The following is a 13,631-nucleotide window of genomic DNA, read 5'->3' as shown; positions in this document are numbered from 1 at the left end:
TACTTCAATATTCAATCAATAACACTTCCATATAGATATTGTATACAATTCCAGCAACACTTTTGGGCAGAATATTCAAGTGCTCAATGCACACAATTCACCATTAAGTTCAACATTCACTTCCACCAAAATTCAACATATCTCAATGTCAATATTACACATACACTTCAACATAATCATACTTCAATATCACTTACACTTGCTGCCCACAATTTAACATTAGCATATTTCATTAATAACTACATGTTCACACACAAATTCATGGTTTAATAGGCTGTCAAACATGGCAGTTTGTCCAAAGCATTAAGGCTCCATTACACACCCTTAATTCAAGCACTACATGCACATACTTAGATTTTAACTTACTACTTCTTCCATTTAAGTTATTCAACCTTAATTTCCATCCATTATAGGTAAGAAAAACTCAACTACAATAAACTTTCATGGCTGTCCAAAATTGAATATATCAATAACTCATTGAATCCTTCAAATTTCTTCACCATCCAACTCATCTCAACCTTAATACAAACTTTAATGAAGCAAGGGATGAAAAACTAGCACTAACCTTTTATGGAGCTTGATCAAACTTCATCAAATGCTGCCCTTTTTCCTCCCTATGTGTTGCCCATGATGTGTAGAACAACTTTAATAAAGAAACTTATAGGAAAAAATGGCTTGATCATGGGTTGATGAAGCTTGCTTCATGGACATCCACGGATGAGCTTGGGAGAGAAAATCAAATTCGGCAATGGTGATGAAGGAGTGAAGAAGATGAAATGGTTTAGTGGAAAATGCTGTCCACTTATGGTTTTATACCCCACTAAACATTTAAATAATAGTTAAAATAATTAAACTTTCATAATTCTAATTATAGCCCCATATTTCCTTTAATTGCATTTCATTTATAATTTCATTTTTCATGGAATTTTCAAAGTTTAATTCCATTTATTTTTAATGGACATTGAGGTCAAAAGGCAACTCTAGGTGTCAAATAACCAAAATGCCCCACTTCGGGTTATATTCCCGATTTTTCGGTAACACCGATTTTTGTCTGTTTCTCGATTTTTCGTTTTTCCTTGTACTAATTTATTAATTTTTCTTTAATAATTCTAGTGTCAATTATATTTCAATAGACCTTTACTTACATCCCGGAATTAAATTCTGAGGGTTCCCCACGGTCCTGAGGTCGGCAACGGCCTTCTTAGTGCGGTCACCCATCGCTGCGGTGCCAGCTCGTTTAACTTAGCTTCATTTTCTCTCTTTCATTTGTCTTTGATTTTTCTTGCATTTTCTTCTTATTTATTTCATTATTATATGTCTGTTCATTATCACCGAAGTGTAGTTCTGGACATTCCGACTTTCTGGGGCAGACATTAGCCGTCGAAATAGTAGAATGTACGGACTACGAAATTGAGGATGTTACATGAGGAGCTAGTAAAGAAAATTTTAAGAAGTCTTCCTAAGGAGTGGCTACCCAAAGTAACTTCACTCAAGGATTCCAAGGACTTAAGCAAGGTACAACTTGATGAGCTCTTAGGAAATCTCATTGATTATGAGATGACCCTCAAAAGAGAGCAAGTGGAGGAACCTAACAAAGCCAAAAAGACCATTGCCTTCAAAGTATCTTCCAAAACTCAAGTGATGAAGATGATAAGTTTGATGAGGAAGAATTGGCTCTAATGACAAGGAGAATGAGGAAGATGCTCTTCCAAAACAAGAAGTTCATCCTAAAGAGGAACTTCAAGAAGGACAAGGGAAAAGGTAGCAAGAGGGATCCTCCCACATGCTTTGAATACAACAAGTCGAGTCACATTAGAACGGATTGTCCCAAATTGAAGAAGCCTTTCAAGAAGTTTAAGAAGAAGGCACTTAAAGCAACATGGGATGAATCAAGTGACTCCGAAGATGAGGAGATTGGTGATCAAGTTGCCCAAATGTACTTCATGGCAATGGAGGATAGCTCCAATGAGGTAACTTTAAATGATGATGTTATTGAATTTTCTTATGATGAACTAGTTAAGCTCTTAAAGTTATGAATGATGAACTAGAATTAAGTTATAAGAGAAATAAACTTTTGAAAAGTGAGCTTGCTAGTTTAAGGAAGGAGAATGAGACCTCATCTAAGGTTGATAGACCTTTAGATAGTAATGTACAAAATCCTTATATGAGCTTTCATTAGAGAATGAGAAGTTGAAAAATGAAATTGTTGAGCTAAAAACTTCTCTTTCCAAATTTGCTAAAGGAAAGGACAAACTTGATGCAATTTTGGACTCTCAAAGGTCTCCTAGCATTAAGTATGGACTTGGCTATAGTAAATTTACCCAAGCACCTCCTTCCAAGAACATCTTTGTTAAAACATCTAGTTCTAATGAGCCTAGTCCTCAAATGCCTAGTCTAAAGGTTTCTAATCCAAGAGGAAAAGAGCCAAAGACATCTAATGGAAATGAAACTAGAAAGATCTCAATTCATAAATATGCTTGCAAACAAAATGTAAGTAGGACATATATATCTAAAAGAGTTGCATCTAGGCCAAACCTTCATAGGGAACATGCTACTAGGCTTCATAACTATCATCACACTCACCATGCCTCATGCTCACATTCACATAATAGGCACAAAAAGAATAGTCTCATGAGACCATATTCACACTTTCATGCATATAGACAAAGAATAAGAAGGTTCAATGGTCATTGTCACTATTATGGCAAGTTTGGTCACACCAATCATAGGTGTGCTATTAGGAAACTCCATCTTGGATATGGTAGAATATTTGATTTTAATGATGGAACTATTAACCCCCAAGGACCCAAGTACATTTGGGTAAAAATTTTGGCAGAGTGCCCTCTGTATTTTGGATAAAACAGTTCTTCAAAAACCTGTAAAAAGCACTTCAATATTTTCCTCAATCTCAAACTCCAACAAAATTCAACACAATATGTTTTTCAACTCAATCCACAATAATTTTTCAAAGGCTGAGATAAAGAAATACAGTACAAATTTTACAAGTTAAAATAACTCACAATTTATTTTACAACTTCAATGTACAATTTTAATTTACAACTGCTCAAAACCAAGAACAATATATACATACAGTGAACATACATTGCAGTACAAAATGCAAAATGTGGTATACTCAATATACCCGAGGATCTCTCGCTGAATGTACTAGCAGCCTAGTCTGCTGCCCTGTCCGTCTGTCTACCTGCGACAGCAATAAAAAGCTATCGCTGAGACAATGTCTCAGTAGTGCACAACATTAACCAAATAAAATTTTAAATCACAAATGATAAGTCATATAAAGAGTGGATACTTAAACCCATAGTTAAATTCAAGACAATAAATGTCATAAGGAATTTAAACTTTATTTCACAATATCACAATAAATATCAGTAATCAAAACATAGTTAAATTCAAAAGACAGTGAATGTCAATAAGAATTTAAACTCCATTTCACAATCTTACAATGCATATCAATAAATCACACACAGCTTAATCATGTTCCAAAGTTCAATTCGTCCTAAAAGCCGATGGCTAATGAGGTATTCAATTCGTCCCAAAAGTCAATGACTAATGAGGAATAACATAGCTAGCTAGCAAAAATATGAGTACTTATTCGATTCGTCCTCAACAGGCACACACTAGACAAGCTAGCGAGGAATACAATCAATATACATGATAGCTGTGGCTTCAAACCATTTCCAATGCTTTTCAATCAATAAGTATCCATCAATATCATTCAAACAATTTTTCACAGTTTCAAACCATTTACAATGCTTTTCAAGCAATAAATATCCATTCAAACACATTTCCATAATTTAAAACAATAATGTACAAATAGTCATAATTCATTTCAATTGAAAAATTCAAAAGAAATAACTGCTGTGCACAAACCTCTAATAACTGTCTCCTGGTCTTTACTCGGTGTTTCCTTCCTTTTCCCTGAGTCTTTGCTAACTGAGAAACACAATTTGAAGTGTTTCAGTACTCATTTAAACTGTCTCTAACGATAATGCTTGATAATTAATTCACTGAATTCTATTATTTGCTTAGTCAACCTAATATGTCGACCCTCAGTGCATTCTAGGTAAATTAGGTTTTAATGTTACTAATATGTCACATTCAATAGTCTTTTAGGGTTGGTACATGTTACCAAACTCATTTCCTTGTATATTGCATTTTCTTGTAATTTGCTGGATTCTGGGATACTAGTTTGACCTAGCCGGACGACCTAGTTCCCTTGGTTTTCGGGTTTTGGTCAAAACTACAAACTTGTAGATCTATGTCTTATTGCACGCGGGGCAAAATTTCAGGTCATTCTGAGTTATGTAGACCAAGTTATGGTCATTTTACTATTGCTGGTCAAATTGCATCAAAATTGGTCACTTTAGGTCACTTTAGGTTAATTTTGGTTCAGCCAGTTTTTGGACCCGAACTTGTGCAAGCTGTTTGACTTGCTTATGGTCATTTCTGGGCTTTGGTGTCTTCATAAGACTTGTAAATATGGGTCTTAACTATTCATGGTCAAAATTTTAGGTCAATTGGACCTATTTTGAGTGAATTATGGCCAAAACACTAACTACTGCCCAAATGGTCAATTTTCAGGCCTTATTTGCACTTAATCCGGATTTGGTCATTTTTCAAGCTACCTTGAAAGCAGAATTTTGGTATGCTTCCTTCATGAAAGTTGGCACATTTTGTGCCTAGTTTCACCTCCAATTGGTCTCATACCAATTGGAGCCACACTCTTAAGGTTTTAAACCCAAAACACAAACTGCCCTATTACATTTTGTTTATACTCATCAAGATCACCTTTAACACTTACCAAACTCAACATTCAAGCCAATTCTGGTTGTACCATAACCTAAACATAATTCACAACATATTATAGGTCATTTTGGCAGCTTACAATTTCATTTATTGTGCACCATTTAGTACAGAATTTTTCAAACCCAATTTACAACAATTCAATCACCTAACCATAACACTTTTACATTTCCAACCTCACACCATCATACATACACTCAAACTGCTATAACCACTATCATAATTCAACATTATTATTCCATAAACCAAGCATGAATTAACATCCTTATGGTTCACCCAACCAGGCTGCCGATTCATGCATTACATTCCCATAATTTCCAAGCATTCAAATTTCAATACACATTCACATATACTAAGTATACATCACCCAAATAATTTCTTACACACATAAACATTTAATCAATCCTTTAATCCACCATTTACAAGCAAAAATAAACTGTCTTTAAAGAGTTTCCATGGTTGCCAAAAGTACACATCCCCGTTCAACATCAAACCTTAAAAATCTCTCCATAAATCAAACACCCATAACATCCTTACAAACTTTAATTAAACAATAATCAAAAACACCAACTTACCTATTAATGAGGCTTGTTAAATCTTCACCAAACTCCCTTAAATTTAGTATCTACTTCTTCCTTGTGAGGTGGGGATCAAGATTAGTGAAGAAGCTTTGGTGGTTGGAGGTGAGAATGATGGAGATTAGGAGCTCTCTCAAGTTTTGGCTATGGAGGTTTCTAATGAGTTTCATTTCGGCATGGAGGTTTTGAAAGGTTGAAGATGAAGTTTTAGTGGAAGTACACCTGCCCACTTAAGATTAAATTTAATCCATAGTGCTCCACTCACCAAAAATCAATTATATTATATGTTTAAATGTGTTAATTACCCAATTTGAACCCCATTTTTATTATTTACATTAGGTACCACTAAATTAATTTTTCATTATATTTTTCAAGTGTAATATCATGTGTTTTTAATGGACATTTAGGTCAAAAGACAACTTGAGATGTCAAATGACCACAATGCCCCTGTTCAGGTTGCATTCCCGATTTTTCGGTAACACCGGGTTTTGTCCATTTTTCGATTTCTCACTTTTCTTTGTACTAACTATTTAATTTATATTTAATATTTCTTATGGTATTTATACTTCAATAGGGGCCTATTTAAGTCCTAAAAATATTTTCCAGGGTTCCCCGCGGTCCAGGGCTAGTCAACGGTCCACGCCGCGACTTCCCGGTGCGGTCACCCATCGCTAGGGTTCTCGGCTCGCTTAACTTGGTTACATTTCTTTGCTATTATTTTTCCTTTGTTTTTCTTATATTTTCTTTTCTTGTATTTCATTATTTTATGTCTCCTCACTCATATCGAAGTGTAGTTCTAGGCATCCTAGCTATCCGGACAACACTGGTCACCGGAACAGTAGAATGCACTACCGAACTTAGGGATGTTACAAATGAGAACTAATATCTCATTCATATATTAATATGGTTCAATTATTCACTCATTATGTCATTCATATTGATCACAATTTATAACAATTGTTTCATTAATCACATTAACTATATTAACCATTCTAATAGTTTTTCTAATTTAATATATCATTTCCTATATCATTGGGGTTACTATTCACTTAGTCATTTAAGTCAAAATATTGACTTTTTCATAAATAATGGTTACATGAGTTTTAATCACATAGATTTACCACATTTTGGTTCCCAAAAGTGTTGGCATTGGTTGCCAATCATTGCTTCTAACCAATGGAGAATAAATCAGAAATTTCAGTTTTGGGTGCTAGAGTTTACTGTTCCATTAGGCCATTCTACAGTGAGAATTTGGCCAAGTGTTCTTGAACCAAAGTTGTTCTTTGTTGTGTCTAGTTACATTTCACTTTTTGAATCACCCCATTTGGAGTTTTCTAGCTTAAGTTATGGATGTTGCACCATAACTGGTCGAATTGCCTTTAGCCAGAATTTCTGGGCAATTTTTGGTTCTGCCAAATTTGGTAGTTCAACTTTAGTTAGTAATTTCATTTGGTTAAGTTCAGAATTTAAGTTTGTGTTCTACATGAAAGTTGTTCTAATTTGCCTAAGCTTTCCATTGATATAAATTTCAGGTCAATTGGACCTTTCTACACTTAGTTATGACCAAATGAATGAACACTGTTCATTTGATCATTTTGCACAGGCTGAATTGGTGGTACCCGGATTTGGTCAATTTTTAGGGCATTCTAAGTTTGTTTTCTAGACAGGTTTCCTTCATCAAAGTTGTGCCATTATGTGTCTAATTTCATGTCTAATTGGCCTTGCACCAATTGAACCTACACAACCCAAGTTATAACTGTCCAAACATGCTGGACTCACATCCAGACCTGCAAGGTACATTGGACAGCATACCTAACCTCAATTCCCTTTGCACCATTCACTCAATTTCCTACTCAAACATGACCAAATGTTCACTAATTGACCATTACAACTTCTTTTCATCAATACATAAACAAAATCTCAAATTTGTGCCCAAACCCTAACTCTACCATTTCAATTCATGCATTAACTTACATTTCATTATCCTAATCATGAGATTAGTGTTAAGGGCAGCTATGAAGCCATTTTTAATTCAAAGGAATTCATCAAACCCTAACCCATCTATGGCTGCCAAAATCATGGGATATATATATACATACATAATTTTCATTTCTTTTCTTACTAATTCAACTTAAATCATATACATAATTCAAGATGTAAGGAGCAGTTTTTGTAAAGCAAACTTATGGTTTTATGGTGTTTTTTACAAGGAAATTTTAGTGAGAAGGGAGAGATTCAATGGAGATAGGAGAGAATGGGAGTTCCGGCAGGTTTTTGGGAAGAAGAAGAAGGCAGATTTTTCTTTCCAATTTTCCCTCATTTAACTCTTTTTAATTGGCTTATTGAGTTGTGATTGGTGGAGACCTAACTAATAACATCATGTGATGTCATATTTCCCATTTAATTCATTTTCTTTTTCTTTTCTTTTTTACTCATTTTCAATTTAATTTTTAACAATATTTGTTCATATTTTATTTTATAATAATTATTTACTTAACTAGACAAGTCGGTCAAAAATTATCTTTGAAGACGAAATGACCAAAATGCCCTCCGTTTGGCTTATTGAGCCAAAATCATCTGTACCAATCGAAAAAATTTTCTAAGCCTTTTCTTGGCATTCTAATGCCATAGAAACCTCAATGACTCTTCTCTGGAGTCCCAAAAATTATTTCATGAATTTTCTCTTGGGTTTAGGGCTTTTAGCTGTGAAGACCGCAACTTCCCACTAGGTTACCCATCGCTAGGGCACCGGCTCATTTAACTTGGTTGTATTTTATTTCTAAAATTTTTTCTAAATTTTTCTTATTATTATTTGAGTTATTTATGATTCCTTACTCTAGTCTAAATATTTTTCTAGACGTTCTAGCTGTCCGGACCGACACCGGTCACCAGAACAGTAGAATGTATAGAATTGCTACAGTGAGGGTGTTACACTAACTTAATTTTATACCTATAAAAATTAGTTTACTAAGTTGTATACTACTGTTGCATGCCTAAGATTAGTTTGCTGTGTCTTGTACTGTTCAAATTTTAAGTTTAAATGTATCTGTGCATGGGACTCTTTGTGCGCCAATCAATGCATTTAACTATTCAATTTTTTTCTTGTTGTCTAAAATAATAATAATAATAATAATAATAATAATAATAATAATAATAATAATAATTAAAAAATATATATATACAAAAAAAAGGGGGAAAGCGCGGGACTCAAGAAAAATTGATTTTATATCTTCCCAATTATATTCACTGCTACACGGAACCATAGCCCATTTGCATTTTTTTTCTTTTCTCTCGCCATACCCAGCTCTTTCCTCGCCTTCTCATCATTTCTCAGTGCCAGTTTTACCCATTTTCTGCCTTCAAAATTTTTTTGGGAAATTGCACTGACCCATTTTCATTCTTATTTCTCAAGAGTCTCCCTCAAACTATTTTTTTAAAAAACCCTAATCCATCATTTATTCCTCATTGCGCAGGAACCCATTTTAAAATCCCGATTCTTCGCTGCATCGCCCCTACATTGATTGAAGTCCTGTGCCTTTGGTTCATCATCTATGGCTCACACCAAATGTAAAACCCCAGCCATAGCATCGTCACCCTCTTCCTCATCTGAAGAAATCCCAGTTGCTACTTAAAAGAAGAAATTGAAAGAAAAGAGGAAAATACCAGAAATTGATTCTACCGATGTATCATCTGATTCATTTGAAGAAATTGAACCTGCGGTCACAGCACAAGAAAAGTGAAGGGGAAGGAAAGTGCATGGGATCGACATTCAAAATGAACAAGCTGCTTCAAAATCCTCTGGTTCTCTTATTAACAAAGCGCTTTTAGATTGTAAGTTCATAAAGTGGGAAAATTTTGATCAGGTTGATTTTTAATTTAAGGAACTCTTTGAATTTCAAGAATAGTTGACTGTGTGTGAATACACTGATGTTTACTATCCTAGACTAGTCCAAGAATTTTATAGAATTTTAAAAGTTATCAATGAAGAAGATAGATTTAAGGTTTCTTTGAATGGCAAAATTTATGTGGTCTCTGTTGATTTGATTGTCAAAGCCTTTAAAATTGCCCAATGATGGCAATAGGATTTCTGCTCATAGAGATGTTGCTAGAGTTCTAGGTTTTAATTTGGCTGAATTTGAGAGTGAAATCTTTCCTGCCAACACTCCCACTAGTGAAAAATCCATTAGCATTAAAACCCTTCAGCACATTAAGATTATTCACAGTATGATGAATTATGTATTTTGTCCTAAATCTGGGAGCTATGTATATTTGAGTTATTTGGACATGTGCATCATGTGGCATATTGTTAATAAAGTGAGAATGAATTTGGCATATCTAATTTTCAAAAATATGTGTAAGGCCTATGGAATTAGCAAAATACCATATGCTCATCTTTTAATCGCCTTGTTTAGAGAGCTGGATATAGATGTCTCTCTAAGCAAAGTTCTAGGGCAAATTTAATGGTGCTTAGAGAAATTCATTTTGATAATGATGGTAGAAAGAAGCATTTTAGAAAAGGTGGATGTTGATTCTGATTTAAAAAATGAGATTATGAGTGAGCTTCAAGGATTAAAAGAATTTATTAATGGGAAATTTAGTGCATCTAATTAGTCTCTTGAATTTTTGAATAAATTTGTGGATATTGTTGATTACAAAGTGGATTATTTACTTGCTCAAAATGAGGATTTAAAGAAAAAGATTGCAGATCTTAAGCAGGCACAGGGAAATGATTCTGGAACTAGAGTTGAGATTGATGCACATCTAGGTGATCCTTCTACTCACAATCGAATTGCTTTTGATCATGGTAATGTTGAGTGTGAAGGTACTGGGCTTGGTGAATCTACTGCTGCTGTAGAGCATGAAAGTGAACAGGTTATAGAACTTGTAGTTGAACCTACTATTGAGCATGATAGTGAACAGGCTGTAGAACCTGCAGTTGAACCTATTGTTGAGCATGAAAGTGAACAGGTTGTAGAACCTATAGTTGAGTCTACACAGAAGAATGGTGATTCTCTAAAGGATAAGTAGGAGGGTGCTCCACTTGAAATTTTTCTAGCTGAAGCTTCTCAGGCTAAGAGTAGTAGGAAAAGGGTTAAGTCTACAGTGACAAATCCATACCAGTGTCTGTCTGCTGCTCTCCAAAGTCATTATGATGAGGATGAATCACAAGAGCATGATTCTCGTGATGTTTTGGCTATTCAAGTTTCTCAACCACCTGGTGCCAAACCTTCTAAGAGGAAAAAAGTGCCTTCCAAAGCTGTTCGAAGAAGCCAAAGACTTAATTTTTAGATAATGACCTGCTTTTTTAGTTTACTAGTATGTTTCCTACTGTTGTTGGATTTTTTTTCAATTTGCTACTGTTCAATCTATTTTGTGCTTACTTGGTTCTTTTTGGATTAATATCTCTTATTTCCTTTTTGGCTAATGACAAAAAGGGGGAGAATGGATGTGTGCTTATGTTGATGTGTGTGTGTGTGCAAATTATTTTGAGAATGGATGCGTGCTTATGTTTTAGAAATGTGTATGCAAACTATTAAGTTTAACATTTTGCATATTGAAATTGTGGATATCTTATGAATATTTTTTGTAGTATAAATTCAGGGGGAGCTTTGCATAGCTATTAATACTTTTAATTTTTGAACTCGTGTGCAGACATCTATGGGGAGTAATTCCCACATACTGACAAACTTGGTTATACATAAACTTACGCACATTTTTATTTATTCTTAATTAGTGATTCAATTAATTTTTGTCATCATCAAAAAGGGAGAAATTATTGACTCCGTGCAGCTCAAAATGAGCATGGATTTTGATGATAACAAAACTCAGCTAGAATCTATCTGACTCAATTTCAAGTGATGTGTAGATTCTTTCTCTTATTCATGAAAAATCTTTGAGGTTGCATCTAAGGAGGAAGGGCACTCAAAAGCATCTCAAGACGAATCTAAGTTGAGAAATAACAAGATTATGAAAGCTAAGACTCAAGTTGAAGGTATGGAAGTCATGGAGTTAGGAATTGAGTATTAGGACATGTGTAAAAAGAATATATGAAAGTTTTAGTCAATTAGAGCTCAAAATTAATTTTTCTTTCAATTAATATAAAATTTTCTATCATCATGACCTTGGATATTTCTATTGAAATATATATTTCTCTTAAGGTTTAAATCAGATTTTTAAAGATAAAAATTTTTCTGAAAAATTTGAAATAGGCATCTGGTAAATTATTTTGCTAACTTGTTTGCTAAAATATTAGTTTGCTAATGTTTTTGCTAAAATTATAGTTTGCTAACTAGTTTGTAACTGTTGCCAAAATTTCATTAGTTTGCTGAGTGATCAGAGTTACTCTACTTTGTGCAAAAAGATAAAATAACGGCTAATTTGCCAAGAACAGTGTGTGTAATGTTTCAAAAAAGTTTTAAATAGTCTAAAATGATTTAGGAATATAAATAAACTTTATTTACTTCATTTTACACTTAATGAAAGCCTACAATTGCTTTCCAATCTTCATATTTCATTTATTGCTTTCATTCAAGAGCTTTAAAGCGTTTGAGCTACCATTGGCAAATCAACTCATCTCTTCTTTATAGTTTGATTTGTATTGAGTGAGAGTGAGTGTTAAAACATTAAATTGCATTGAAGAGAGGTTGTACAAGCATCTATTGAAGCTTGTGGGTGTGAGTGCTTGAGATAACACTTGTTAATGTTTCAAGCTACCTTTGTAAAGGCTTGTTGTTGAAGAATTTGTAAAGGGCCTTTGGTTTCTTGCCTTTAAAAGAGCAAATAGTGGAGTGAAAACTCAAAGAAAGTTTTTTGAGAGAGTAGATGTAGGTTAGTTAAGCCGAATCACTATAAAAATCATTGTGTTTTATTTCTCTAACCTTAATCTCTTTACTTTTGTGTAATTTATTATCTATGAATGATATTGGATGTTGAATGACATTGAAGATAGATTGAGTTGATATACATGAAGATATATTGATTGGGTTGAGAAATTAGTTAAATATTTTGTGATACATGTTGTGTTAAAAATTACTATAAATATTGATTGAGGCTTGAATTGCAATTTAGGAATACATTCTTGAAACACTTATTACTTTCATTACATATAGAGCACTTAGTTGAATAAAGTCACAATTTTTCATTAGGCTACAAGCAAGGACCAAAATATTGTTTAAGTACAATTCACCCCCCTGGACTATTTTGGGACAACAGTATTATAAATTTTTCTTTTCTTTCTTTTTTTTTAATTATCTCTTAAATCCCTAAACTTTTCAAAGTTGTTCAAATAAGTCCCCTTCTCTTTTCAATTAGATCCCATTTCTAATCTAACATTTAAAATTCAATTAATAATAATAATAATAATAATAATAATAATAATAATATTTAGATTAAATTTAAATGAAACATTAATAATAATAATAATGTAACAACCTAAATTTTTTAAAATAAAATTTTAAATTTTAGTATTATTTTATTTAGCCTTTATATTTTAATTTTATCTTATTGATTATTTTTGTTAATTTAATACTTTTACATAAATATTATTTTAAACAAATTATCTACATATATTATTAATATATTAATAATATTGAATTTTGATTTTATTAGATTTTAATCTTTCAATTATTAAATTTATCCAATTGGAATAATTTAGAGCTAATTCTATTATGTTAGATTGTATTATTATTATTATTATTATTATTGTTATTATTGTTATTGTTATTATTATTATTATTATTACTTAAATTTTATATAAATTAATTTAAAATAGAATTGGACTTAACAGGAGAATTTTGGATCTAATTAGAAAAATTCTAAAAGTTGAAGGACCTAAAAAAGATAAAAAGAAAAAATCAACCGAATGGGCTAAAGTTGACCTTATTGCCAAGGAAGGCTCACAAAAGCAAATTAGGATACTCCTTACATAAGAATTTCCCACATGGTTATCCATTTTTTTTTATGGATATATCCTTATCCATTGGTTTTATGCGAAAAGGAAAGTTTTTGGATTTTCCTTAGGATCAGGCCAATCTCTCACTGAAACTATATTCTCATTTTTCCCATTTTCTTCTATATGTCAACACAAAGCGCCGTTGTTATTATCATTTACGCCAACAGGAAAAAAAATTAAAAAAAAATAAAGAAATAAACCCAAAGTAACGAGGTTTTTTTTTTTTTTTTTTTTTTTTACGTATAAAACAATTTTGAGGGACCCAAAGTGACGATTAC

The sequence above is a fragment of the Hevea brasiliensis genome, chromosome 9 (assembly GCF_030052815.1).
Source record: "Hevea brasiliensis isolate MT/VB/25A 57/8 chromosome 9, ASM3005281v1, whole genome shotgun sequence".
NCBI lineage: Eukaryota > Viridiplantae > Streptophyta > Magnoliopsida > Malpighiales > Euphorbiaceae > Hevea > Hevea brasiliensis.
The sequence above is the reverse complement of the archived record's forward strand: the minus strand, read 5'-3'. Positions refer to the sequence as shown.